The sequence below is a fragment of the Callithrix jacchus genome, chromosome 5 (genome assembly GCF_049354715.1).
Source record: "Callithrix jacchus isolate 240 chromosome 5, calJac240_pri, whole genome shotgun sequence".
In the NCBI taxonomy this organism is placed as follows: Eukaryota; Metazoa; Chordata; class Mammalia; order Primates; family Cebidae; genus Callithrix; species Callithrix jacchus.
The window spans coordinates 19,081,185-19,108,805 of record NC_133506.1 but is presented as its reverse complement, the minus strand read 5'-3'; the positions used below and the strand labels follow the sequence as shown (position 1 = coordinate 19,108,805).

Below are 27,621 nucleotides of genomic sequence, written 5' to 3'. Positions count from 1 at the left end.
GATAACAAGTTATTAAATAAAGCATCTTTTTTCCAGTGAACTGAATGAAATCCCACCTTTGCCACAGTTCTGGTTCCCATTTGTACTTGGCTCTATTTCTGGACTATTCTATCCATTGACCTCTTTGTCTGCTCTAATAAAAAAATGCTTTGATTGCAGTGGCTATAGTAGGCTGAGCAATGCCATCTCCCCCACTCCAAAAGATATCCACACCTTAATCACAGAAACCTTATTTGAATTTAAATGTTAATGTTACCTTATTTGAATTAAAAAAAAAAAAACTTCTGTACATGTGATTTTGAGATGAGAAGGTTATCCTGGATTATTGTCATAGGCCTTAAATACCATCACAAGTGTGCTTATAAGAGAAGACAGAGGGAAACGACAAAGACAGAAGACCACCGAGGCAGAGACTAGAGTGATGGAGTCACAAGTAAGGGATGGTTAGGAGCCGCAGGAAGCTGGAAGAGACAGGGAATTAATGGCCTCCTACAGCCTCCAGCACAAGCATAGCCCTGAGGACACCTCGATTTCAAACTTCCCCAGAACTGTGAGATAATAAATTTCTGTTGTTTTAAGCCAAGTCTGTAGTAATTGACTACAGCAGTATTAGAAAATTAACATAAAAGCTTTTTGCATTTTTAATAAATGCTAAACCACATATCTAGTCACTCCTCTGTTTCAAAATCTTGACTTTTCTTATTTAGTCTTTCAATGGATTTTTAAATTATTTTGACCAAGTCCAATTCAGATTGAGATTGTATTGTTTATATATTAAATTGTTATAAATTGTTGTTTTTGATATTAGTTCTTCCATCCTAAAATATATTTTTCAAAATCCCTTGTTTTATATACTTAAGATTTTCTATTTTTTTATTTCTAACATATGTCCTTCTCATTTTATTTATTTATAAGTATTTTATTATTTTGTTACTATTATGAATAATTTCTTCCCATTTCTAACTTAGTAATTCTGTTATAGAAAGAGGCTGTCGATTTTATATATGTATCCAGTCCCTCTCACCCCCAATCTCTATGTTCTCTTAATAATTTTAATAGTTGCTTTAGTGAAGTCTGTTTAGTTTTGTAAGAATACAGTAATTGAATCTCTTCTTTTGCTGTATTTATGCTGATTATTTTATTTACTATTTTCATTGCACCAATTAGCACTTGTCAAACATTGTTTAGTTTAATTTAATTTTTTATTTTTTTTATTTTTTGAGACAGAGTTTCACTATTGTTACCCAGGCTGGAGTGCAATGGCACAATCTCGGCTCACCACAACCTCCGCCTCCTGGGTTCAGGCAATTCTCCTGCCTCAGCCTCCCGAGTAGCTGGGACTACAGGCACGCGCCACCATGCCCAGCTAATTTTTGTATTTTTAGTAGAGACGGGGTTTCACCATGTTGACCAGGATGGTCTCAATCTCTTGACCTCGTGATCCACCCACCTCGGCCTCCCAAAGTGCTGGGATTATAGGCGTGAGCCACTGCGCCCGGCCCATTGTATAATTTTAATAGTAATAAAAGATGTCTCTAGTCTTTCCATATTTTAATAAAATTTATTTCAGGATTTTACCATTCATTCTCATGTTTTCTATTAAGTAAATAATCTTTATCACAGCTACTTCTTCCCTTCTACTCAAATTTTACTTAATTTTTCTTTTTAGAAATAGATGACGAATTTTATAAAGCAACCCTTCAATAGCTAATGGTATAATCATATGGCTTTCTCTCTAATTTGTGGAAATATGGAACCCTGTAATATATTTCAAAATTTGAAATCTCTTTGAATTCTTTGAATAAGTACTATTTGGGTGTGACAATCTTATTCTTTTACTATTTAGCTGAAATTTCTTCACTAATAATTTATTTTTAAAAATCTACATCTGTATCCATGGGTTAATAGAGCCACAAATTTATTTTATATATGAATCTTATCAGGTTTTGTCATTAAGCTTATGTAAGTGTGAATGAGAACACTGTCCATCATTTTTCTGATGTTTTCAGAAAACATGTTTCAATTTGAGCTTGCAATCACTCAAATTGCAGAAAAATTTTTGTATTTTTTAAAACTTTGTTTTCTATTTCTATTTTTTGATAATTTACAAGTACATCTTTCTTCATTTATATTGGTTCACAGTGTTTTTCTGATTTCTTAATTTGAAGTTCACCTACTTATAATTCTTTTTAAATTATCAAAGCAATAAAGGTATATTTTTGCATAGCATAGCTATAATTAAATCCTACAGATTTTTGTACAAAATGTTCTTTTTTCACTATTTTCCAAATACCTTAAATAGTATGTAATTTTAGTTTAATTCTTATATTGATCTAGTAATTATTTAGAATATTTTTAAACTTTCATGTAGTTAATGTTCTTTCTGGCCTTTTAATTGCTTATTTCTAGCTTAAAAGAGCCTAATTAGAGAATATGGTCTATAAAATCTTTATTTTGGATTATTTTATTAAGACTTTCTTTGTGACTAAATACATGATCAATGCTAATAGATTCTCCATCAAAATAAGAAAGAATGTACATTTTCTGTCTCTAGTTTACAAAAAGAAAGGTCTATATTCACGACTTACAATGCCCATATCCTAACATGATTCTACTAAGTTGAGTTTGTTGATTATATTCTTTAATATATTGTTTCTTACTTTTTGCTTATTTGAGATTTAGAATTCTAAAAGCTATTTATCATCAGTTACATTATAATTGTGCATTGTCAAAGTTTTCTTCTATTTCTAGCTTGTTTTGGCAGATACAGTGATAGATACATAAATTTTTGCAGCTGTTGAATAAAATGCTGTTATTTCTTCTTCTCCAAGTTTGATGTTTTATTCTTGTATGCTGTTTTGTTTGACATTAATATTCTCACCTTAGCTTCATTTTTAACCTGATTTCTTAGTGTTTCTTTGATAAACTCTTTATTATCCATATTTTATCAGTTTTTCATATCATAATTCTAACTAGCATGAAGTTGATTATTTTTGCTTTACACACTTTAGCCTTTCTACTCTGATAGAATTTGACTGATTTATATTTATTTTAATAACTGATAAAAAGTTTATTTGTCCAAAATATTTTGTGTGCTCTCTGTTGCACTGTGTTGCTTTCCTTTTCTTTGTTACTACAAACATGTAACAGCAGGGGCCATTGCTAATCCCACCTTTCTGTACTTTGCACATTCCCCTATCTTGAGCTCCATGTTGTGAATCTATTATTATTTGCTAGACTGTGTCCTTGAATATTTTCCTCAAGGTTCATGAAGTTTTGTTTTCTACTTATTCTCTCCTACTCTCTGAGACCTGGCCACTGTGAAAAGACTTGCTTATTGCTGGCACTCATTGATGATATCTTGGCCAGGTAAAGCATTATAGAACTCTAGTCCTTGGTCTAAATTGTTTGTTTATGAGAAGTCAAATGCCAGCCCCTCTAGGTAAAAGTGCTAACCCTTTCCCCAAAGGAGGTCTAGCAGTAGCCCAGACCACTAGGGCTTCCTCTCTAGGCTTACCAAGGTCACAGGGTCAGAGAGCACCTCCACCGATCACGTGCCCTGAGTAGGCAGGTGCATTCCCTTTCTAAGGCCTCTCCTGGATGAGCCTCCCCTAGGTAGCAGCAAAATCTATAGGCTTCAATCTGGATCTCTAGAAAAAGCCAGCTGCTCTGCCAGGGTGCCAGGGCTCTCCATCCTGGAAAGATCAGGAGCATGTGTATCTAAGATATTCCCTTCCAATTCTCAGACCATTTTGTTTCCACAGAGAGGAAAGAGAGGGGTTGGGGGTACAAAGATGAATTTTGATATGTGGTCCTAGACTACCTACTTTCTGGTATACCTCATATGTGTATGTCATTGTTGCAATGACTCTTATATACATTTTCTTTTTATCACCACAAAAACCCTTGAAATAGAACAATCCCACTTTATAGAAAAGGACACCGAGGCTCAGAAGTGGTAATAGTAGTCTGTTTTCACACTGCTGATAAAGACAGACCCAAGACTGGGCAATTTACAAAGGAAAGAGATTTAATGGAGAACTCACAGTTCCACGTGGCTGGGGAAGCCTCATAATCATGTCAGAAGGCAAGGAGAAGCAAGTCACATCTTATGTGTAAGGCAGCAGGCAACGAGGGCCCGTGCAGAGAAACTTCCATTTTTAAAAACCAGCAGATCTCATCAGACCCATTCACTATCTGAGAATGGCATGGGAAAGACCCACCCCCATGATTCAGTAATCTCCCACCAGGTTCCTACCACAACATTTTGGAATTATGGGAGCTACAAGATGAGATTTGGGTGAGGACAAAGAGCCACACCATATTATTTTGCCTGTTGCCCCTCCCAAATCTCATGTCTTAACATTTCAAAACCAATCATGCCTTCTCAATGGTCCCCCAAAGACTCAACTCATTTCAGCATTAACTCAAAAAGTCCATAGTCCAAAGTCTCATCTGAGATAAGGCAAGTTCTTTCTGCCTATAAGCCTGTAAAATCAAAAGCAAGTTAGTTACCTCCTAAATACAGTGGGGGTACAGGCATTAGGTAAATACAGCCATTCTAAATGGAAAATTTGACCAAAACAAAGGGGCTACAGGCCCCAGGCAAGTCCAGAATTTAGCAGGGCAGTCAAATCTTAAAAATCTTAAAACTCCAAAATTTCCTTTAATTCTATGTCTCATGTCCAGGTCACACTGATACAAAAGGTAGGTTCCCATAGTCTTGGGCACCTTCACCCCTGTGGCTTTGCAGGGTACAGCCTTCTCCTGGCTGCTTTCATGGGCTGGCATTGAGTGGCTGTGGCTTTTGCAGGTGCACAGCACAAGCTGTTGGTGGATCTACCATTCTGGGGTCTGGAGGATCATGGCCATTTTCTCACAGCTCCACTACGCAGCACACCAGTGGGCACTCTGTGTGGGGGCTCTAACCCCACATTTTCTTTCTGCACTCCTCTAGCAGAGGTTATGTATGAGAGCCCTGTCTTTGCAGCAAACTTCTGTCTGGAATTCCCATACATTGTCTGAAATCTAGGCAGAAGTTCCCAAACCTCAATTTGTGTACCTGCAGGGCTCAATAGCACTTAGAAGCTGCCGAGTCTTGTGGCTTGTACCCTCTGAAACAACAGCCCTGACTGTACCTTGGCCACTTTCAGTCATGGCTGGAGTGGCTGGGACACAGGACACCAAGTCCCTAGACTGCACACAGCAGAGAGACCCTGGGCCTACCCCACAAAACCATTTTTTCCTTTTAAACCTGCACACTTGTAATAAGAGGAGTTATCATGAAGACCTCTGACATGCTCTGGAGACATTTTCCCTATTGTATTAGGGTTTAACATTCAGCTCTTCATTACTCATGCAAATTTATGCAGCTGGCTTGAATTTCTCCTCAGAAAATGGGATATTCTTTTCTATTGCATTGTCAGGCTGAGAATTTTCCATACTTTTAAAGTTTCCTTTTAAAAACTAAATGCCTTTAACAGCACCCAAGTCACATCTTGAATGTTTTGCTGCTTAGAAATATCTTCTGCCAGATACCCTAAATCATTTCTCTCAAGTTCAAAGTTCCACAAATCTCTAGGGAAGGAGCAAAATGCCACCAGTCTCTTTGCTAAAACATAATAAGAGTCATCTTTGCTCTAATTCGCAACAAGTTCCTCATTTGCATCTGAGACCACCTCAGCCTGAAATTTATAGTCCATATTGCTATCAGCATTTTGGGCAAAACCATTCAACAAGTCTCTAGGAAGTTCCAAATTTTCTCACATTCTCCTGCCTTCTTCTGAGCTCTCCAAATTGTTCCAAAATCACCTGTTACCCATTCCAAAGTCACTTCCACATTTTTGGGTACATTTTCAGCAGCACCCCACACCTAGTACCAATTTGCTGTATTAGACCATTTTCACACTGTTAACAATGGCATGCCCAAGAATGGGCAGGTTACAAAGGAAATGGATTTAATGGTGAACTCAGTTCCACATGGTTGGGGAAGCCTCACAAATCATGGCAGAAGGCAAGAAGGAGCAAGTCACATCTTATGTGGATGGCAGCAGGCAAAGAGAGGGCTTGTGCAGAGAAACTCCTGTTTTTAAAAGCCATCAAATCTTGTGAGACTCATTCACTGTCATGAGAACAGCATGGGAAAGACCTGCCCCCATGATTCAGTCATCTCCCTCCAGGTTCCTCCTATAACATGTGGGAATTATGGGACCTACAAGATGAGATTTGGGTGGGGATAAAGGGCCAAAACCCTATCAGTGGTTGTCTTATCCAAGTTCCTATGGCCAGTGAGTCACAAGGACAAAGCAAGGGTTCCCACGTTCTAAGGTGCACTCCAGTCACTTGGACTCACCCTGTGCTCAATTCCACTGCAGGAGGGGTTTTTCAAAAGTGCAATTTGCTTTACTGAGTTCAAAAACACATCAAATAGAATATTACCTAAGAAATGGCAGTGGGGAACTTCTTCCGTAATCAGCAATAAAGCAAATGAAATTCTCAGACATTCAATAGCTAGCTCTCTTTTCAGCCTACTATATATATATTATCTTTACATCTATATTCCTACTCAGACAGATGATCAGTTCTATATGCAAGGGTTTGAGAGCCTATGCAAATCTTTTCAAATCGCAGTCAATATATTCTAGATCAAGGAGAATGATGGAAGATTTCCTGCAGCATCACATAATTATCATTAACAGGATTTGTCTCTAAAGGCACTCTTCTGTAAGAACTGCAAGGAAGGGGGCTACTGCAGGACAGTGAGAGACAAATTACATTTCACATTGTAAGTTTTCAGCAAAATATTGTAAGTATATTGAACAACAGGGTACACACATGAAACTCTCCTTATGCCAGAGGAAGTCTAATATTTTATAAAACCATACACCTGCTACTTATGCTGAAAAGTTGAAGAAAATTGGGTCTGAATCAGTGGTGCTTCCCAAACTTTAGGGTGCATCCGGATCACCTGGGGGCTCATTCAAACACAGATTTCTGGACCCCGGCTGCCCCAAGAGATTCTGATTCTGCAAATCTCAAGCAGCCTGAGATTCGGCACTTCTATAAAGCTTCCAGGCAGTGTCAATGCTGGCGCTAGGCTGACCATACTATAGGATCGCTGGCTTGGAGGACATGCAGCTGTCCAGCCAGGTGTCAGTAACACTTGGGGTTTGTTTTTCAAGGCCCTTGCTGTTCTTTGATGGGTCCTCTTTCCCTCACTTCCAAGTCCTGAAATCTTTCTAGTTCTTATCCTTAACAATCCCTGACTGAAATGAGAAGTGCTGGGAGGTAGCAGCATTTCTAGGGTGTTTTCATGTTAATAAGATACACTTAAATACCAAAACCTCAAAAACAAATATGAAAGATCTGGGAATTGAACAGATTTTTTCATAAATGGAAGTTCTACCTGTGCTCTGCACCACCCAAACTGCTCTGGGGAGGTATCTGCCTACCTCATGTGCAATTCCCATGGGTATCATTCGTTTCAGAAGGGCTCAAAGCACTGGGGATAGGCATGGGGGAGTGGGGAAAGCGTAATTAATTTCTCTTAAAGTTGTACCTTCCTGGATGTTTTCACTCCTGCCATTCTCTATAGAATTTATGATGCATATTTTATAAAAGTAAAAAAACTATCTTGCGTGGAGGTGAGGGTAAGTGGTGGGAGGGAACTAGAAGAGTACAAACACATGAAAAAACATGCACTGCATTGACTTCAAAATGCCCAAATCTAAAGACACTCCACAAAGACCTATGAAAACCTCAGTAGAAGCTCTCTTTTATGGAAAAAAGGTTCAGGAGAAGTTAGACATGAGGAACAATTGAGAGGCACTGAAATAAGGACTGCACTGCCTCCATCCAAAAATAAAGTTGTAACAACCATGAGATGTCAGACCTTGGCTGCTTGCTTTAGCTGGCATAGACATCAAGTCAAGGTACAAAGCTTTGTAACATCTGGCTGCATCATTTACCTTTGACTGTAAGAGAAAGGCCGTGAAGCTGTCCACTTACCTTGAGGGTGCACCTGGATTTGATTTTGAAAGTCAAGAACTCTCAAAAGAGGTCATGAGACAGAGGTCTGGGAGATGTTTGGTCAAGTTTGCTCAAAGTTAATAGTCAAAACATTTTTCTTTGTCAATTTCTTTTTCAAATCCTGTTCTAGTGACAAAATTCCTGTTTTACACTGCATGATGATAAATGACTATCTATTCCATTCACTCACTGATCTCAGTAAGCATGACTTACTAACCGCTTTGTTCCTGGCAACCAGAACAGCACCTGGTGCACAGAAGGGGCAAAATAACTCTTCTTGCTATGTTTCCACTACATCCAGGTTATATCTATGTATTATTATCTCTGACCAATGCAACTGGGAGGGAAGCTGCTTCCATTTTACCCAACACTGAAGAAATGGAAATGTATTACATTAATAACATTCATGTTTTGAGTGCTAGCCATTTTGCATGCCTCATCTTACCCAACTTTGCCAACTCAGTGAAGTAGGACTGATTACTGCCATGTTAGAGATGTGGAAACTGAGGCTTAGAGGCATGGTTTGCCCAGAATCACGCAGTTAGGAACTAGAAAACCTAGAATTAGTGGCAGAGCTCTTAGCTCACAGGCTCATACTATCTTTATTCTGCAACTCTCTCTTCCTGCTCCACAGGGGTCTAAAGACCTCAAAAAAATAGCAGCAAAGCACTGAGGGATCTGCTCTGGTACTCAGCAGTTTTCATAACATGCCCAGAATCAGCAATAACCTAAGCCAAGAGCGTGGAGCAAGTTGTCTACTCCCGATCCTGAACCAGTTCACATCTCTAGCACCTCAGCATTTATTCAGCCCACATTTCTTGAACACTTTCTCCAGACCAGACTTCATACCAGGTGCAGAAAAAAAAAATCACTGCAACAGACAGACACTTGATCTCACCTTTCAGGAGTCCCCAGTTGTTACAGAAAAAACTCACAGACAAGTTTTAAGCACTGAGTAAAGTTTTTAAGTGCAATAAAATATAAGGCAAAGAAGTCCACCTTTCAGAACTGAGCTTCCTAAATAAAAACAGAAAATGTCCATGCACTCAAACCTCTTTAGCTTTCTCAAAGCAGTAGTATTAACAGGAGTGCAAAGAGCTCTGGACAAGCCAGAAGTCATTCCTCTTCTGCCTGCATTCCCTACCAGCACACAGGTGGTACACTCTGACCGGCGCAAGCAGGCCAGGTGAAGTAGGAGGCAGAGATTTCTGTTCCTGGGCCACTTTAATTATTTAAATTTTTGCATACATTTACTCACATTCAATGGCAGATCTGTCTGCTAAAATCAGATAGTCCTACAGCGGTCACAGATGACAGATTCCTACAATCTATGAATCTTCAAGGGTACTCCTCAATGCTGCTGTACATACAAAGGGGGTGGGGTTACAATTAGACCGCTCATTGTAGAGGCCAATTATATATCCTCAGTAAAAAGAGGAGAGCAGTGGTGATCTGGAGCCCACTTACACCAGCTCACAGGAGCCAGTCCTAAATTTTCAGAATTCTGTGAGCCAGTTGTTAATCATAGCCATTATTAAAAATGTAATCATACAAAATTAAAGTAAAATCAAGTATAATAAAAACATAAGTAGCAAGCCATCAAAAGTTATCACCTTATCATTTTGTGACATTTCCTACTATTACACTCGAGGTTTTTCGCAGTTATTGTGCCTGCATGCTGAGAAAACTTCCCAGCTCTGTGTTCTAAGAAGTCAAGTTGTTAACTTGAAATCAGTCAGTGGGAGTATTTATATCACGATATTCAGCCAATGCTACACTTCAAGGCCTTTTCCCCTCTTAGAGACAGTTGTTAAACATTACCAGCACCTCACTAGGTAAGATGGGTTTCTATCAGATTGGTGCAAAAGTACTTGCAGTTTTTGCCATCACCTTTAATGGTAAAACTGCTATTACTTTTGCACCAACCTAATACCAGAAAATTGCAAGCAGCATAACTTTAACCACAGGCACAAAGCAAATGTAGGCACAGACACAGCTTAAAACAAAGAAAAAAAAAAAACCCTGCAGAGATGTATAAGGGTAGCCAAGAGAAAGGAGAATAGACCCAAAGCCGGGCAGGCAAGTTTTATTAACCTGCCAGGCTGCTCTGTAACAGTCAGAGGAGGCAGCCCAAGCTTACACAAAAGGGGTTTATATGGGGTGAGAGGGGCATAAGGGAGTCTCAGGACTGAAGTACTATGTCCACTGGTAACAGGCACGGAGATAGTTTGTCGACTTGTAACAGACCTATGATACATGATCCCGTGACTTTTGTGGCAGCAGTCTTTTTTATAAAAAAGAGAAACCAGGATTTTTTACAGATATGTGTCAAACAGGAATTTACAAGTACAGATAACAAACATTCGTTTTTCCTGTCCTCCCTCGAGCTGCCCGGATGGCTGTAATCAGGCTTTGCTTAATTGCAGCATGTCTGGCAGCCTTGATATGGCTCCTAGTAGGGGTTCAGGAATGCAGCTGCAGAGAAGTCAGAGCGGGGGAAGGGGTCGGCCTGCACAGCTTGTCCCTAACAGGAAGAAAGATGCAAACTAGTCAACTTGAGGGTGACAACTGTGTTAGAAGTATAGAATGTGACTCACGCAACCTTCTTATCCGTGCCGTCCGGACTGGCCTATAGTTGACCGGGTCATTAAGGAGAAGGGAAAAATTTGTCAGAATGTTCCCAGACTTCCAAAGTCATCCAACCCAGAACAAAATGGCAGCATCCCCTCAACACTTATCACCATGAAAGAGGTCCAGATGATTATGAAGACAAAATAGACCAGATTGTCCAAGAATCACAAATAATCCAGACACAGACTCATTGAGAGCAAAATCTCCATCATTTCAGGGTGACAGAAGTACCCTGGGAACCGAGAAAGGTTGACCTGAGTAAGAGGGCGCATGAGATGAACTTGATTTTTTTTTTTTTAGGACTAAGTGTTTTTATTTAGTCAATTAGAGACCACTTCAGGTTTTACATCTCTAAGAAAATAGTCTGTAGTACAGTATTGTCCAGTAAATATTTCTGCACTAATGGAAACATCCTCTCAGTGAACACTGCCTAAAACAGCAGCCACTTCATCTAACTGTTGAGTACTTAAAATGTCATAATGCAACTTAGGGACTAAATGATATCTTGTACTTAACTTCAATTTCTATAAATTTAAATGTATATGACCTCATATGGATAATGGCTATCATATTGGACAAAGCAGCTTTAGTGAATCTGAAGCCTGGAAGCATTACTCAATCCGTCAGGGTGAATATAAGTCACATCGTTGGGGTAATAGTAAGTGGGACAAAGGGTAGTTCCCTGATTCAGCTGGGTTTATTAAAGAAGTTCAGCTCTTTAGACTACACATCTATAATTATAAATTCCTGAAGGGTCCACTTTGAATACTAAATCACCATTCTATTTCTTTAAAAGCCAGTCTCATCACTTTGTGCCACCTCAATCTGCATCCTGGAAGTGGTCAGCTGACCCCAATCAACATCCCAGAAGTGGTCCCCCTGAGATGGGTCAGGAGGCACTGAGTAGGCTTGTATCAGTTTTGTCAGCCTTTGGATGTAGTAAAGTGCAATTCTTGGGTCCATCCTGATCAAGGCAGGTAGAAAAATCACTTCCTTGCACTTGTCAAACCCTAGAGTTTTCCAGGGGCTTTACTGAGCTACAGCCTCCATCTGATCCCTGCCATTTCACTCCAATTGAGGAATTAGGAGGTCACCTAATCCCCTGGTTTTCACCCGTCTTCACATCTCTGCTGGGCCCGGAGCCTCTAGTAGCCTCACCCTCAGCTTCTACCGGGCCCTCTATCAAATTAGACAGACACAATACAACCCGGAGAACTGCAGCATCGTGGCTCACTTACCAGACCCAAACTCCGTGGATTCTGAACTCATCCTGCTTCCATTTGGTTATTCCCACTTCACAAGGTAAAATTGCACCTCGGGTCACAATTCTAGAGGAAGGAAAGAGGTAGAACCTTGAGGTGAAGGTGACACTTCTTGGCCAGTGGTAGAATTGGCTCTACTGTTTATCTTGTGGGGACCTCCATGTTAACTTTAAAAAGAACTCAGACAATCTTTGAGGCCAGTTGGAGTTTTATTTCTAACAAAGCATAACTGGGCTCCTGAAATAAAGAAAGCTGCATTTCTATCATTTCAGTTAATAGACAAGAGTTGGAAGCTTTGGTTGGTTCAGGGCTTTTTTCTTTCAAGGAGCTCACTTCTTTGTGTTCTTACTTATTTCTGTAGCCAGATTTGTTAAGGTATATGTTACATTCTATAAAATTCACGCTTTGTCATATAGTTCTATGAGTATTGATAAGCACATATAATCTGGTAGCTACCACCCTAAACAACATGTAGAACAGTTCCAATCACAACAAAAATCCCTCATGTTCTTTGTAGCCAATCCCTCTCCCTACTCCCCAGCAACCAGTGATCTGTTTTCTATTCCTTTAGTTCTTCCTTTTCCAGAATTTCATATAAATGGAATCATACAGTACTTAGCCTTTTTAGTCTGATGTCTTTCACTTAGAATAATGTATTTAAGAATGAAATACCACGTCCCTTTTCACAGTGTAGCTAACTATAACCCAGCATCATGACAAGCGCCGTAAAAAGGGAAGTCCAAGAAGCAAGGGAGATACCCACCAACATTGGCAACAGGGCATGGAGGTCTTCTCAGGGGAGGACATAATCTACTGAGGCCAAAAAAGAAGCCAAGCACCAAGTGATAAGGTGAGGAAAATGACTTTCAGGTAGTGAAAACTAATGCCCAAAGACAGGAAAGACATTAAAATAAACAAGCCTTCTACCTGTAAGAAGAAGCTACTAGGTAGTAAAGAGTCCCATATTTTAGTCTATAAACCAAGGCAAATGTCAGCCTGCAACTCTAAGACTCAAATACTTCTAACAAGCAAGGGTTCCCACCTTAATGCCATATCCATCTCTTCATTTGTTTCGACAGCGATCAAAGGCAAAAGTCCTTCAAGGGGGAAATCCATCCATTGAACACACAGATTTTACAGCAAACCTCAGCCTGAACTAAGGGTTTGGAAGCACAAGATGGGGGATGGGAACCAAGTTATGAGTTCCTGCTCTAATTTTCCCTGACACGTAAACAGGAGAACATCATTTATCACTTAAAGGGATTATATATCCATTAGCTTTCCCGTGGGACTATTAACAGGATGAAATTGAAAAAATAATGTACAGTTTTCAGCCAAGTGTGTCTAGATTCATGGGCAGCAGATCAGCTCAGTGTGCAACCAACTGCTTTATCACGGACAAGTCCCTTGGCTTTTTTGGTCCTATGTTCTTTTCTGTTGCAAAAAAAGAGAAAGAAAAAGAAAGTTGGATCAGACCATTTCAGAAATTCCTTCTAGCTCTCCTGTGGGTCAGGAGGCACTGGGTAGGCTTGTATCAGTTTTGTCAGCCTTTGGATGTAGTAAAGTGCAATTCTAATAATTATGGTTTTGTAAGTTGAGGTCAAGATGATCGCACTTAAGGGAACTTGCAGCATACTCAGAAATAGAGCTAGAATAAAGGCCCCATTCACAGTACCAGGGTTCAGTGAGTACAATATGGCTTTTTGTTGGGGTAGTGGGTGGAGGGGTGGAAAGAGAATCTGGGAGGTCTGGCATTAACTCTCTCTACCACAGATCCTAAATGAGTCACTAAAATTATGGTAGCAATGGTGAGTGTGAAAAGAAAAGAGGAAATAGAGCTCCCACCAATGCTAATAATCTTCTTGTACCTCTCCTGGGTCAGCAGAAACACTTCTGGAGGCTGCTGGACCTGGCCAGAGTCTGTCTTTATTAAAAGGCAAACACAGCCACATCTGTTCTCATAAGCTCAAATGTTGTTCTAGTCTTTTTACCCTGGGACTATTGGAAAATCTGATATAAATGAGGCTGGAACCATGTGTCACAGGCTCCAGAGGACACAGAACTATTTCCAAAACGTAGACCACACTCCAATTTTCCACTTTCCTTACTGCCTTGCTGCCGCTCCACCCTGTCTCTGCTTTGTATCTGTCCTCTGTCCTACAGCTCTGTCACCGTCACCAGGAGGATTTCCAGGAGCACCTCTCCTCTGGGGGTTGATACGACACTTTTTCCCAGGCCCTGTTTGTACATAGTGATATTCTGACCCATCAGAGAACCTGAGGAGGGTTGGGGTCCTAGCATGAGCCACAGATTCCTGACATGTCAGGCCTAGAAAGGAAGGGAGGATCCCAGAAAAAGTAAGTTAATGAATGTTCAAAATTTTTTAAAAAACTTTTGGAGACAAGGTCTCTGTATGTTTCTCAGGCTGGTCTCAAACTCCTGGGCTCAAGCAGTTTTCTCACCTTAGCCTAATGAGGAGCCGGGACTACAGGTCAGCTCAAACCTTGTCTTTCTTTCTTTCTTTCTCTTTCTTTCTTTCTTTCTTTCTTTCTTTCTTTCTTTCTTTCTTTCTTTCTTTCTTTCTTTCTTTCTTTCTTTTGTTCTTTCTTTCTTTCTTTCTTTCTATCCTTTCCTTCCTTTCTCTTTGATTCTTGTTTTCTTTTGTTTTGTTTTGGGTTTTTTTGGAACCAGAGCAAAGCTTCTCAAACACTGCATGGAAAATTAAAATGAAAAAGTGACAAAAGTTGTAAGAATGGGGCAGAGAGGTTAAATGGAGGGGGAAGGGCAGAAATCTTAAACACAATTCCTTACCCTTAGCACACACACACTCAGACATGCGTGTACACACATACACACCCACACTGTTGAGGAAACAGAATAAAAAACAACAACGAAGTCTTCTTCCAACCCACAAATCATCTCCACAAAGCTAGTAAAGAAGCACTTGGGCCGGGCGCAGTGGCTCATGCCTGTAATCCTAGCACTTTGGGAGGCCAAGGCAGGTTGATCACAAAGTCAGGAGATCAAGATCATCTTGGCTAACATGGTGAAACCCTGTCTGTACTAAAAATAGAAAAAATTAGCTGAGCATGGTGGTGGGTTCCTGTAGTCCTAGCTACTCGGAAGGCTGAGGCAGGAGAATCGCTTGACCTAGGGAAGCAGAGGTTGCAGTGAGCCGGTATGGTGCCACTGCACTCCAGCCTGGGCGACACAGTGAGACTCTGTTTCAGAAAAAAAAAAAGAGAAGCACTCTTATTGTTGGATAAGTATTATACGTCCATTAGCCTTCCCATGGTATTATTAAAAGGATGAAATTGAGAAAATAATTTGCAGTTTTCAGTCAAGTGTTCCTAGATTCACAGGCATCAGAAAAATCCGAATGTGCTGAGCATCCCTGGCAACCTGGTAAGAGATCACAGAGAGGGAGAACTCACAGTCACCCTCTACACAGCCAGATATATTCAACCCACTACATGTGCATTGGCGATAAACAGTAACTAGTGGTCAAGTGAGAGTATTGGACACCACCACTGGCCACACTTCCATAGCTGATCCTAACTTTACTTCGTAATTGGAGTGACAATCTATGTTAATTGACTTTATCCAGAGGAAAAAACATATGCAAATTCCTGTCTTTTTGAAAGGAGGTAGTTTTACAACCTGGTGTGAAATACGTCTTACCCTTCCACAAAAAATGAAATTAAAAAAAAAAAAATTGAAAAGTAAAAATAAACTAAAAAAGAGATAAGATCCTATTTTCTTGGTATCAGCATTTCAAAAACATGGCTCTCAGAACCTGGAGGAAGATACTCTAAAAAAGGCTTAGATTGTTTTGAAAATATACTTTGCAAAGTAATAAATAACGTACTTATATTTACAAGTTTCCTGATGAAGAGAAAGAGAAAGGAAATCCATTCCCTTATTTTCTGCAGGAGGAATTAAGCCTCTTATTTTTAATTTGTATTTGTCCTCACAACACATGTACAGGCATGCACACTCTCGCACACAGCACTTATTTCAATTGCCAATAATCCTGAACTAAACAGCCTCAAACCTGCTGTTCTGAAACCACCTTGTCTCATTCCTGCTGAGGACTTTATCAGCAGGGGTAACATCAGGGTCGGGGCCATATCACAAACCCAAATTTTCTATCTGCCCAGCTCCAGCAGTTGGAGTCAGAGCAGTGATGCCCACCCTGGCTTCACATCAGAGCAATGCAATGCTTAGCCCACCTGTGGTACATTAAATCTGAATCTCAGGAAATGGGGCCTGAACACTGGTATGATTTAAAGAGGAAACAGGTGATTCTAATTTGCATCCAAGGTTGAGATCCACTTAGCTAAAGGCACCAAGAGGAAAGTGACATGCTTGATAAAACTGTGGCCCTCAGCTCTGGCTCTGCACTGGAATACTAGGGGAGCTTGTAAAAATCCCAAGTGCAGGCTGCATCCAGGCCTAATATACCAAGCTCTCCGCAGCTAGGAATCAAGCATGATATTTCTTTTTTTTTTTTTTTTGAGACAGAGTTTCGCTCTTGTTACCCAGGCTGGAGTGCAATGGCGTGATCTCAGCTCACCGCAACCTCTGCCTCCTGGGTTCATGCAATTCTCCTGCCTCAGCCTCCTGAGTAGCTGGGATTACAGGCACACGCCACCATGCCCAGCTAATTTTTTGCATTTTTAGTAGAGACGGGGTTTCACCATGTTGACCAGGATGGTCTCAATCTGTTGACTTCGTGATCCACCTGCCTCGGCCTCCCAAAGTGCTGGGATTACAGGCTTGAGCCACCGTGCCGGCCAAGCATGTTATTTCTTAATGCTCCTTGGGCGAGCTCAATATGCAACCAAGACCCGGAAGCATGGGTTACGAGTTGGCTTCAGAGCCTATTTCTGTGGCTGTAAACTCTTAGGCAAGGGCCTTACCCCCTTAATACCCTTTCTACCCCCTACTGTGAGGGTAGCTTCCTAGTACTTATTGAGTAGTGTGCCCAGAAAATGACGTAATTTTGAATTACGTTTAGTGCAGTGCATGTCTTATGTTAGTTCTCAATCAATTGCAGCCATTATTATGAAAATGTGTAATAATTGCAGCCATTATTATGAAAATGTGTAATATTTAAATAAAAATAGAAAATTCTGTTTAAAGCAATTTTTGTCTAGAGATAGACTAGTCCATTAAACCATCTAACGATAACTTTTCCTTCTGTGTGACTCTGTTTGCTTTGTGAAGCTGATAGAAAGAGCAAGACTCCTCTGTGCTGTTCTTTCTGTCCTTACTACCCTGGACCCCTTTTGTCATCAAACTAAAGAAAAATACTCCTAGGCAAAAACAAAACAAAACAAAACAGCCCCTTCTCCCACCTGGTGCTAACAGCCCAGTCCTGCCCATCTAGGTCGTCCACGTCCCACAGAAGGATGAGGCTGGGCAGAGAAGATGAGGGTTTTTAAGTCACATTAATGAGGTAAAATGTCTGTGCCTGTGGATCTCAGAGTTTAGCTAATAATGGAATCACCTGGCTGGCTTGTTAAACCACAGCTGGATGGATCCTGGTCCTCAGAGTTGTTGAAATTTAGTAGGTCTGAGGTGGGACCTGAGATTCTACAGTCCTATTAAGTTCTCTAATGTCCTGGATGATCCTGGTCCAGAGACCACATGTGGGAGAACGACTGGTCTATCCCATGTCTTTTCCTCTTTGTCATGCAAACAATAAAAGAACATTCTAGTGCCTGTCCTTTGTTCTTGCTGCACTTCCATTACAACCCAAGCTTTGGAATGGTTTGAAGCAATGCTTGAGAAATTCTTCACAAGGCTCCACTTGAGGCAATTTTCAAAGGAGATAATAGATACATAAACAGACTTGGCAGTTTTGAGAGAAGGCCCTGCCTGTTCACCATGCCATCTGATAAAGGCCCTTTGTTGCAGGCATAGGGGGAGAGAGCATTGTTGTTAGGAGCTGGTTTCAGATGAAATTCTTGTTTTCATTTGGCTCTTGTTTTTCATCTCCGCCCCCATGTTTTTCTCACCACACCCTGGGTTGCCTCCATGTCTTGCCCCAGGAAATTGTCCATCACAAAATTCAGAAGGCTGAGAGCACTTTAGAAATGTAAATGTAGCACCATATCTCTAATTCTGTGGTATGCTACAAAATGGTAAATAAATAAGAGCCTTTTCTGAAATACCCATGAATTTAAATTTAAGACTAAGAGCTTTTCTTTTGCTGAGACTGGAACATGCTGAGAAAACAACAAACACAAGGTCAATGAAAAGTTCACGTTAAAAAATTAAGGGAAGGCCAAGGCAAATGGGGGAGGAGAAAGTGGGAGACCCAGGAAAATTGAAAAATGGAGAATAATGAAAAAGCTGTTCTGATTCAAACCAAATGCAAACAAGATGCCTCAGCTCAATTGAAGTGGGATGTCTTTGCCAAGATTTCTGCCAACTCAAAACTAACATTCTTATGATGGCCTGCAGCCCTCAGCTTCTGATTCTCATAAACCAGCTTAGGGTTTATCATAAGGTCACCACATTTTGCAGAACAAAATGCAAGGGCATCTAGTTAAATTTAAATTTCAGATGTTTCAAATAAATGTGTAACACATATTGACACTGAAAGGTGTTCACTGCTCATCTGAAATTCAAATGGAATGAGGTGTCCTATATTTTATCTGGCAACCTACATAATACCCAACTCATTGTCCATTTTCTACTCCAACTCAAGCATTGGGCCCCGCCCTTATCTCTTATTTCATAGGAAGCAAACCAACCACTTACACTCTTTACTATAGTTCTGGAAAGACAGATGTTTTATGTCACAGAACTGTATCTAAATTAACATTCAATGTTGGGTCTAGCTTTTCCCTAAGTCACTCGGCCATTTCCACAATTGAGATTCCACTTGGAATAACTTTCTCTCTCTTCCATCATTCTTTTTTCTTACTCCCCTCAGACTCAAACTCCAACCCATTTCAAATGTCAACAGTAGGACTTTTCTCATTTGACTCTTCCTGGCCCTTGTCCAGGTCTCACTTCACACCACCAAATAGTATATCAGAGCATGATTTAGGAGCTTTAAAAGTCTACAGATGCCTGAGACAAGTCCCAAAATTCTAATTTAATTGGTGGTGGCAGAGAGAGGAGATACTTTGGCACTGATTTTTTTGGAAAGAAAGAAAAAAGAGTGAAGGAGAGGAAGAGGAAGAAAAAGAGGGAGAGAGAACGGGAATGTAGCTTTTTTCTAAAAATGGGTATTAATAATGGCTGATCAATATTTTGTGTATTTAAAGTGGAGAATATATATTTTGTGTATTTAAAATGGAGAGCTCTATAAATATTTATTGAGTTTACTTGTTCCGGATCTGAGTTCAAGTCCTGGATACCCTTATTAATTTTCTGTCTCATTGAGTCTAAATCTCTTTATGCGTCTTATGTATCTGGGTGTTAGGATCGTTAGCTCTTATTGTTGCATCGATCCTTTTACCACTATATCTTTGTTGCTTTGAAATCTATTTTATCAGATGCAAGAATTGCAACTCCTGCTTTTTATTTATTTATTTTTGCTCTCCATTTGGTTGGTAAATCTTTCTCCATCCCTTTGTTTTGAGTCTTTGTGTATCTTCGGATGTGAAATGGGTCTGGATGCAGCATACTGTTAGGTTTTGGCTGTATCTTTTGATTGGGGGATTTAGTCAACTTAAATTTAGGGTTACTGCCATTTGATGTTAACTGGCTATTTTATCCATTCGTTGATATAAATTCTTCTTTATGTTGATGCTCTTTACTTTTTGGTATATTTTTAGAAAGGCTAATACTGGTTGTTCCTTTCTATGTATAATGCTTCTTTCAGAAGCTCTTGTAAAGCAGGCCTGGTGGTAATAAAATCTCTGAGTTCTTGCTTGTTCATAAAAGATTTTATTTTTCCTTCAATTGTGAAGCTTAGTTTGGCAGGATATGAAATTCTGGGCTAAAAGTTCTGTTCTTTAAGGATATTGAATATCGGCCCCCACTCTCTTCTTGCTTGTAGGGTTTCTGCTGAGAGATCTGCTGTAAGTCTAATAGGCTTCCCTTTGTGGGTAACCTGACCTTTCTCTCTGGCTGCCCTTAGTATTTTCTCCTTCGTTTCAACCCTGGTGAATCTAACGATTATGTGCCTTGGGGTTGCTCTTCTTGAGGAATATCTTTGTGGTGTTCTCTGTATTACCTGGGGTTGAATATTGTCCTGCTTTGCTAGTTTAGGAAAGTTTTCCTGAATAATATCCTGAAGAGTATTTTCCAGCTTGGATTCATTCTCTTCGTAGTATTCAGGTACACCTATCAAACGTAAATTAGGTCTTTTCCCATAGTCCCATATTTCTTGGAGACTTTGCTCATTCCTTTTTATCCTTTTTTCTCTAATCTTGTCTTCTCATTTTATTTCATTAAGTAGGTCTTCGACCTCTGATATCCTTTCTTCTGCTTGATCCATTCTGCTATTCAAACTTGTGCATATTTCGCTAAGTTTTCGTGTTGTGTTTTTCAACTCCGTTAGTTCATTTATATTCCTCTCTATATTGTCTATTCTTGTTAGCATTTTGTCAAACCTTTTTTCAAAGTTCTTAGTTTCTTTACATTGGGTTAGAACAAGTTCTTTTAGCTCCCAAAGTTTCTTATCATTCACCTTCTGAAGCCTATTTCTATTAATGGCACACAGTCCTTTTCCATCAGGGTTTGTTCCATTGCTTTTGAGGAACTGTAATCCCCTGTAGAGGGAGAGGGGTTCTGATTTTGGGTATTCTCAGCCTTTTTAGGCTGGTTTCTTCCCTTTGTTATAAATTTATCCATCTGTCATCTTTACAATTACCGCCTTTCTAGTTGGGGGTCCAGTTTATTGATTCCCAGTGCTGGAATCCGAGAAACCCACTGCGCGGGCCAAAACAGCTGCGTTAAGACTGATGGTGCTCTTCTGCCCGGGAATCTCCTCCTGTTTACTCTGCATGAAGAGCTGCTGCACCGAGCGCCAGCAAAACCGCTGCACTGGCCACAAGAGTCATGCTGGCGACCCGTGGGGCTCCTCCATTGGGAATCTTCTGGTCCGTGAGCAATGAAAATTCATCTGAAAGTGTAGCATCCTCTCGTTCTCTGCGCTTTCACTGGGAGCTACAATCCCGGGCTGTTAGCGATCAGCCATCTTGGATCAATCTGATATTTTTTAAAGCCCCCATGGTGATTCTAATGTGCAGCCAGGGTTCAGAAGCACTTAAGTCAGGGCTTCTCAAACAGGCATATGCACAGAAATCACTGGAGGATCATGTCAAAGGCAGGTTCTGGTTCAGCAGATAGGAGGAAGGTCTTCAGGTTTTGCATTTCCAGCCCGCCCCAAGGCTGACACTGCTCATCACCACATTTTCAGCAACAAAACCTTAGAGGAAATCAAGTCCTAGGTGTGAAGATTCTTCTTTGAAGTGATGGGGGAGTCATTACTGACAGAATGGAGCAGGCTGTATAGGTTGTACATTTTGCAATGTCTGTGGGTACATGGTCAGTGCTACAGTATACTAAAACACCAATTATCCAGGGTGGATTGTTGAACCTTCACAATAACTTGAGAATAGAACAGCATTTCTTGAGTGCATAGCTTCCTCGGTGTTTAGAACTTGTACTAGCTGAGATGTTAAGATCTAAGCACTTCCCTAATAAAATAATAAGCCCTAATATTTATACACCTCTTCATTTGTCTTAGAGCTCTTTCTTATAGCCATTCCCTGATCTCCCCCACTCCTTTGACAAATATGCATGAGAGTTGTGAGTCCCCATTTGACAGATATAAACAGTGAGGCCTGAAGATGGTAATAGACTAAGGGCTGTTGCTATATAGCGATCTACAAATAAGATCAGTGGTAACATCAGTGTTTCTATTATATTAAACCTAGATGTGGCCTCTAATTAATAACTTAACCAATTATACAACAGTACTTCTTAAATGCTAATGTGCATACTCATCCCTGGGGATCTTGATAAAATGCAGACTCTGTTGTAACAAGTCTGATTAGAGCCAAGCTTGGCTCCCCAGTGATGATGCTGCTGCCCGTCCTAGGACTCCATTTGAGGCCTCAGTGAATTCAGCTTTTTTCAGTTCTGACATTTGGTGGATTCAGCTTTCTCAGCTGTGTCATTCTCCTCACTATTCTCTTGAGTTACTAAGCATTTAGCAAATGTAGTGACTAAAAGAATGGACGGAGGATTCTGTGCTTTGGCATTTGTTATCACTGTTAAAAGTTTGGGACCAATGCTCTGTAACAATGTGCTTTTTTCCCCCATTGTACTTGAAGTTATTTTCTAAAAATACATTTAAATGATATGTAACCTCACCATTTCCACTTTTTTGCTTTATCTAAGATGCTTACATATGGGACTATAGCGGCAACACTTACATGCAAAAGAAAAGGTTTATAAATCAGTATCAGTTCATATTTTTTTCTATCTTCACTTGAATATGGGTCTGTGAAAAAGTCACAATTTTTACTTCTCAAAAATAACCAATGCATGTGTGGGTGTTTTTTTTTTCGGTTACTCATTCTTACCTTTAAAATAAATACTTTTTCTTAGCTTGTGTCAGAAAAAAATACCCAACTTTTCAAAGATGAATTCCAAGCTCGGAATGCAGGCAACTCTTGATGTCAAAATCCAGATGTCAAAAATGAGAGCAGAGTTTATTTGGAAAAAGATCTCCCAGTTGACAGTGTCCTTAAAATCATCCTCTTAGAGTTCCCAAGAGGACTGATAGAAGAGTTTTCAAAGGTCTTCAAAAGGCTCTTTGCTCTTGGTTTGAGAAGAAACAAGAAAAGAATGAAAAACATTACCCTTTCCAACACACACACACACACACACAAACACACACACGTGCAGGCACGCGCATACACACACACGTGCAGGCACGCGCATACACACACACGTGCAGGCACGCGCATATACACACACGTGCAGGCACGCGCATACACACACACACGTGCAGGCACGCGCATACACACACACACACACATGCCTGTACTATTGAGTGCATTCCCATTCTTTGTTTTTGAAAACCTATCACATTTTTCAGCAACAACAAAGAGAATAATGGTGCCTCTGTTATTCTCATATAAACCATCACTTATCAGTTCAATCTTTGTGATAGATTTATTGCATTCATAACCTAACTTTTTACTCCTCCCTATGGTTTTGGTAATGACCTCCCACACCGACATCAGCCATGTGACTTGTTTTGGCCAATGCGAGAGTAGCACATTCGATGCTAGCAGAAGCTTGAAAGCTATGTGAGTTTTCCACCTTCCCTCTTGCTTCTCTGATTACGTGCTTTGGTTGTCCCATTCGAAGCTTATAAGGAACATGTGGTGAGGGACAGCAGAGTTGTTCCAGCTGAGGCTGAACTGGATAAGACATTCCTCAGTAGAGCCATCAGCTGACAACAAACCCACCAGAGATCCCAGCAAGATCTGCTGCACTCAGCCAGCATCAGCAGAACAGTCCTGTTCAACTCTTAGACTCATGAGAAGTATTAAATAGTTGTTTTTCTTTGAAGGTAGCTTCCTTCTTCTAATAGTAACCATAAGGTCTTCGGTGTAGATAAGGTCTCCAGCTCATCCATTCATGGGACCTCTAGTTCAGGCTCATCATAATGCCAGGAACAAGACGGGCTCAACTGGCTCAAAGACCAACATGAGCAAAATTAGAAAGATGAGAAGATAATCAAAGAGCCCTCTGAGCTAACACAGTCTTGAAGTTCCATAATGCTCAAGTTCACAGCATGAAGAAACACATTCTCCAACAGTAAAGTAAACAGCAGCTATAGATAGAATCCATGTAAACACACCTGCCTACTCCTTGGCACATCAAGCCTTTTGTTTTGCGTTTCATTCAATTGAGAAGAAGCCAGCAAAAGGACTTAAAAGTTACTGAGTCTTTTAATCAAACAAATGATAGGAGAAATCTGTCAGGCTTACCAAACAATGAAGCCTACAGCCCCTACAGACATTTATTATTGGAAAAGAAAAGAAAATATTATGATTTTTGCTTATACTGTAGAGAAAAGGAAGAAACGGGCTTTTAAATAAAATGAGGAAATATGAAAGCCTTGTGCTACAAGACAAACAGCAAAGTCACATCTACTGCTAATCTCTGACACAGGCACATCTGAGTCAATAGCTCTATGTTCATTATCACATTAGAGGAGGCAGAAGATTGCTTGCCAGTCCTGAAATTCATCTCCACCCAAACTGGGAAATTCCTGTGAAGGTACAGATTTCATTTATATATTTGACAGTATTTACCAACCAGAGTGGAAATGAATTTGCTCTAGAGGAAAGGCATGGTCTGGTCTGAGTCCTGAGAGTAAATTTCCTGTTTTCTCTTTCCATCTTCCATGCCTTCCGAGTCTGACTGCCCAAGGCTTTGCCAAACCCGGGTCCAATATCTGGCTGCACTTGGGAATAGCCTGGAGAGTAATTTGAAAATATGTTTCTCTAGGCCCCACTTTACATTTGCGAATCAGAACTTGCAAAGGGTGAAATGCAAGGCTTAATATTTTTTGAACGTTCTTCAGGTAATTCCAGTCCATAGCCTGGTCTGAGAATCACTCCTCTAAAAATGATTCCACCAAGCTCATGAATCACTTTAATGCAAACCTACTCTTGCCTTCTTTAAATAAACAAGGGGGTGCAATGAGAGGAAGGTTCTCCCTTGAATAAATAAATAGAAAAGATTTGGGCGTCTTAATGCCAACACTCAATTGTCCTCATTTGTTACTTGTTAGATTACAGAAAATCATTTAATCTCTGGGCTTTATCCCTCAGCTGTTAATTGGCAAACTTAGATTATAAGGCTTGAAAATTCTCTGACTATATAATATCGCTCATGCACCAGTCCCAGAATAAACTCTGAACTATTTATTTCCATATACCTCTCAATTCTTACCCAAATCCCTGCACTTTTAAAATATCTTCCTTAAAGACGAATGAGCCATGTCTTCAACTCTCATCCCTATAGCTCAACTGGTACCTTATACAGGCAAGAAAAAAAAATCAAAGAGGAAGAGGAGAGGAGGGCAGGTCACGAGTAGAATTTTCACTTCAGGTTCTAATTACTTCTTTTAAAATCCTCTGTCCTCAGTAACTCAAAGTTATTATGTTTTACACTGCACAGGTGTGTGGCACTCAAAAGGTATTCAGAGAAGTCTTGTATATAATATTTGTTTGAATACAACTAGCAAACAACTACATTCAAATATGTCAAAGAATAACCAAACCCCAAAAATGTTCTCTGCTGAGGCTGAATGCATATGTAAAGCAAGGAAAGCCCTGCCTCTTTTGGGGGAGTTCAGCAGGCCTCTCCCCGTGGGCGGTGTGAGGGCTGGACAGAAGGCAGGAAGGAAATCCTTCCAAATAAGGGAGGATTTGACAGACACTTTGTGACTGATGGCAGATGGAAAATTCTCTCCTGAGATGGGTCGTTGTCACTGTGTGATGTTCTAGATGGACATTAAACTGGAGTGTAGTTCTCTTCTGGGTCTGAGATGAGCTGTTAAAGACTCAAGCAAGCTTTGGGTTATGCAGGGGTCAGGCCTTTCGGTGTATGTGCAAGGTCCAAGCAGAACTTTTCCTTACCAGCTACAAAACCAAACAAGATCATACTGTATTTATGGCTTTATATCCTGCCTTTTGCACCTGAAAATAGATGGTAAGCATTCCTCTATCGGAATACGTCTTTAACATTATTTTTAATGACTGCAAGGTATTCTCTTATAAAAGTAGGCCATCATTTTCACATGGCCCGCGGTTGACATTCAAAGCTGCAGTGCAAAGTCTCAGAGCCAAATTGTACATAGACAGCCATTTATTTTCCTTAAATACACTTCTAGAGATGCAATCATTTAGCCAAAGGTGAGAGGCATTTTCAAATCAGTATTTACTGCTCAAATTGTCCTCTAGAAATGGATTATCATTTGACACTTCCATCACCAAAAGTCATGCTACATCACTCGTGTGAGATTACAGGTATGGACAAGCAGAGAATTAGGAACACACTGGGCTTGTGGGGCCTTGGTCCTTCCCCATTGGGGAATGGCTGACCAGTGTGTAGCCTGATTAAGGCACTGTCGGTTACTGTCATAGATAGATTTCCTCCAGAATAGAACTCTGAGACAATAATTCATCTATAGCTGGCTTACTTCAGGAGGTAATCTCAGAAAATACTAATTGTGGGGTGGAGTGGAGAGGAGGAAATACATGAGACAGGCCATGAAGAAAGGGTATGCTCACTAGTGAATTACCACTGCAAGCAACTGGAGGTTGATTTTTCTGGGGAAGTCTGGAAACGCTGTAGAAGACACTGCAGAGTTATCTCCATGAGGGTGAGGTCGCTGGAGTGTTTATTCCCCGATTCTCACCAGTCAGTGGTTGAAGACTGCTCTGAAAGGAGTTGATTCTGCAGCACTTAGAGCCTGCCCTGAGCATGGCCAGGCAAAGTGATGCAAAACCAGCTGACTCTGAAATGGCATGGGTTGCAGTTACCATACGGGATGCATTATAGCAGACCTATGTGGCTCCGTTACACACTGCTCTGCAATTTCTAAACAGTCTCCTCTGTTACTTTATTAGTCCCTCTGCAACATGCAGAGTTTTACAAAAGTATCCTCAGTGTTCAGGTGATGATGCAGCCTCGTGGAAGAGAATGCATCATGATAGTTCATGATAAAGTATAACTTATATGAGGTGAAACGCACACATTGGAACTTTTGCTTCCAGCCATCATAGAGTAACAAGAACTAGATTTTTTTTCTTTCACCATAACAACTAAAAACACCAGACAAAATATATGAAACAATGGTTTTCACACATTGTACAACAGACAGCTCTGAACAGTAATTCCTGAGGGAATGAAAGAAGGTAAACCTTATGATTGTCCCAGCTTACTGCTAGGAGAGGGTTTTCAGGCTTTAATACAGGGAGGGGAACTCACAAAGAGCCAAGGGGAAGGTAAAAAGCTATAGTTTGCCAGGAGAATGCAGGAGAAGAGAAAGAGGCACAGAGAGCTCCAGAGTTCTGCAGGGAGATCCCATGAAACCTCTAGCTGAGTGCTGATTTGCCTGTGTATGTGAAGAAACCACCAAAAGCTAGAAAAAAGAACCACTGGAAAGAAGTAAATGGAACATTTCTTAGAGCTCCATCAGAATCATAAATAGCTTCCATTTTAACAGCAAAATGAAGAAACTTCATGATACATGGAGCATCTGTTTGAATACTGAGAAGCACATTTCCTCAGCAGTAGAACCAAGTTACCCCTAGAATAAAGGTTTTGGGACTGCCTAATAAAGCTTAAAGCAGATCTCGAAAGAACCCAACTATTTCTAAGTATAACGTTCAATTATATTTAAAGGAAGACCAAAAAAATCCACTGTGTCTGACATCCAGTCAAAAAAACAACCAGATATTCAAATAAGTATAGAAATAGAACCCATAATACAGAGGAAAAACAACCTATAGAAATAGAGAAATGGGCCAGTCCTGGGGGCCCATACCTGTAATCCCAGAAATTTGGGAGGCTGAGGTGGGAGGATCACCTGAGGTCAGGAGTTTGAGACCAGCCTGGCCAACATGGCAAAGCTCCATCTCTACTAAAAATTCAAAAAATTAGCTGGGCATGGTGGCTTGCAGCTATAATCCCAGCTACT

General features: G+C 40.3%; 1 long non-coding RNA gene across 3 annotated transcripts in view; it reads right to left on the bottom strand.

The window, feature by feature from the left end:
- The window catches only part of LOC144582456 (uncharacterized), a 623,889-nt gene extending 596,552 nt beyond the window's left edge, over positions 1-27,337 (bottom strand). Inside the window, exons 1-2 of one of the 3 annotated variants that reach the window (XR_013535120.1) lie at positions 22,478-27,337; positions 11,898-11,987 (exon numbers count right to left, since the gene is read on the bottom strand). This is a non-coding gene — a long non-coding RNA (uncharacterized LOC144582456). The remainder of the gene's footprint in view (positions 1-11,897; positions 11,988-22,477) is intronic. The other 2 variants (XR_013535121.1, XR_013535119.1) reach the window with 2 other exon arrangements.
- Between the last annotated feature and the right edge of the window lie 284 nt (positions 27,338-27,621).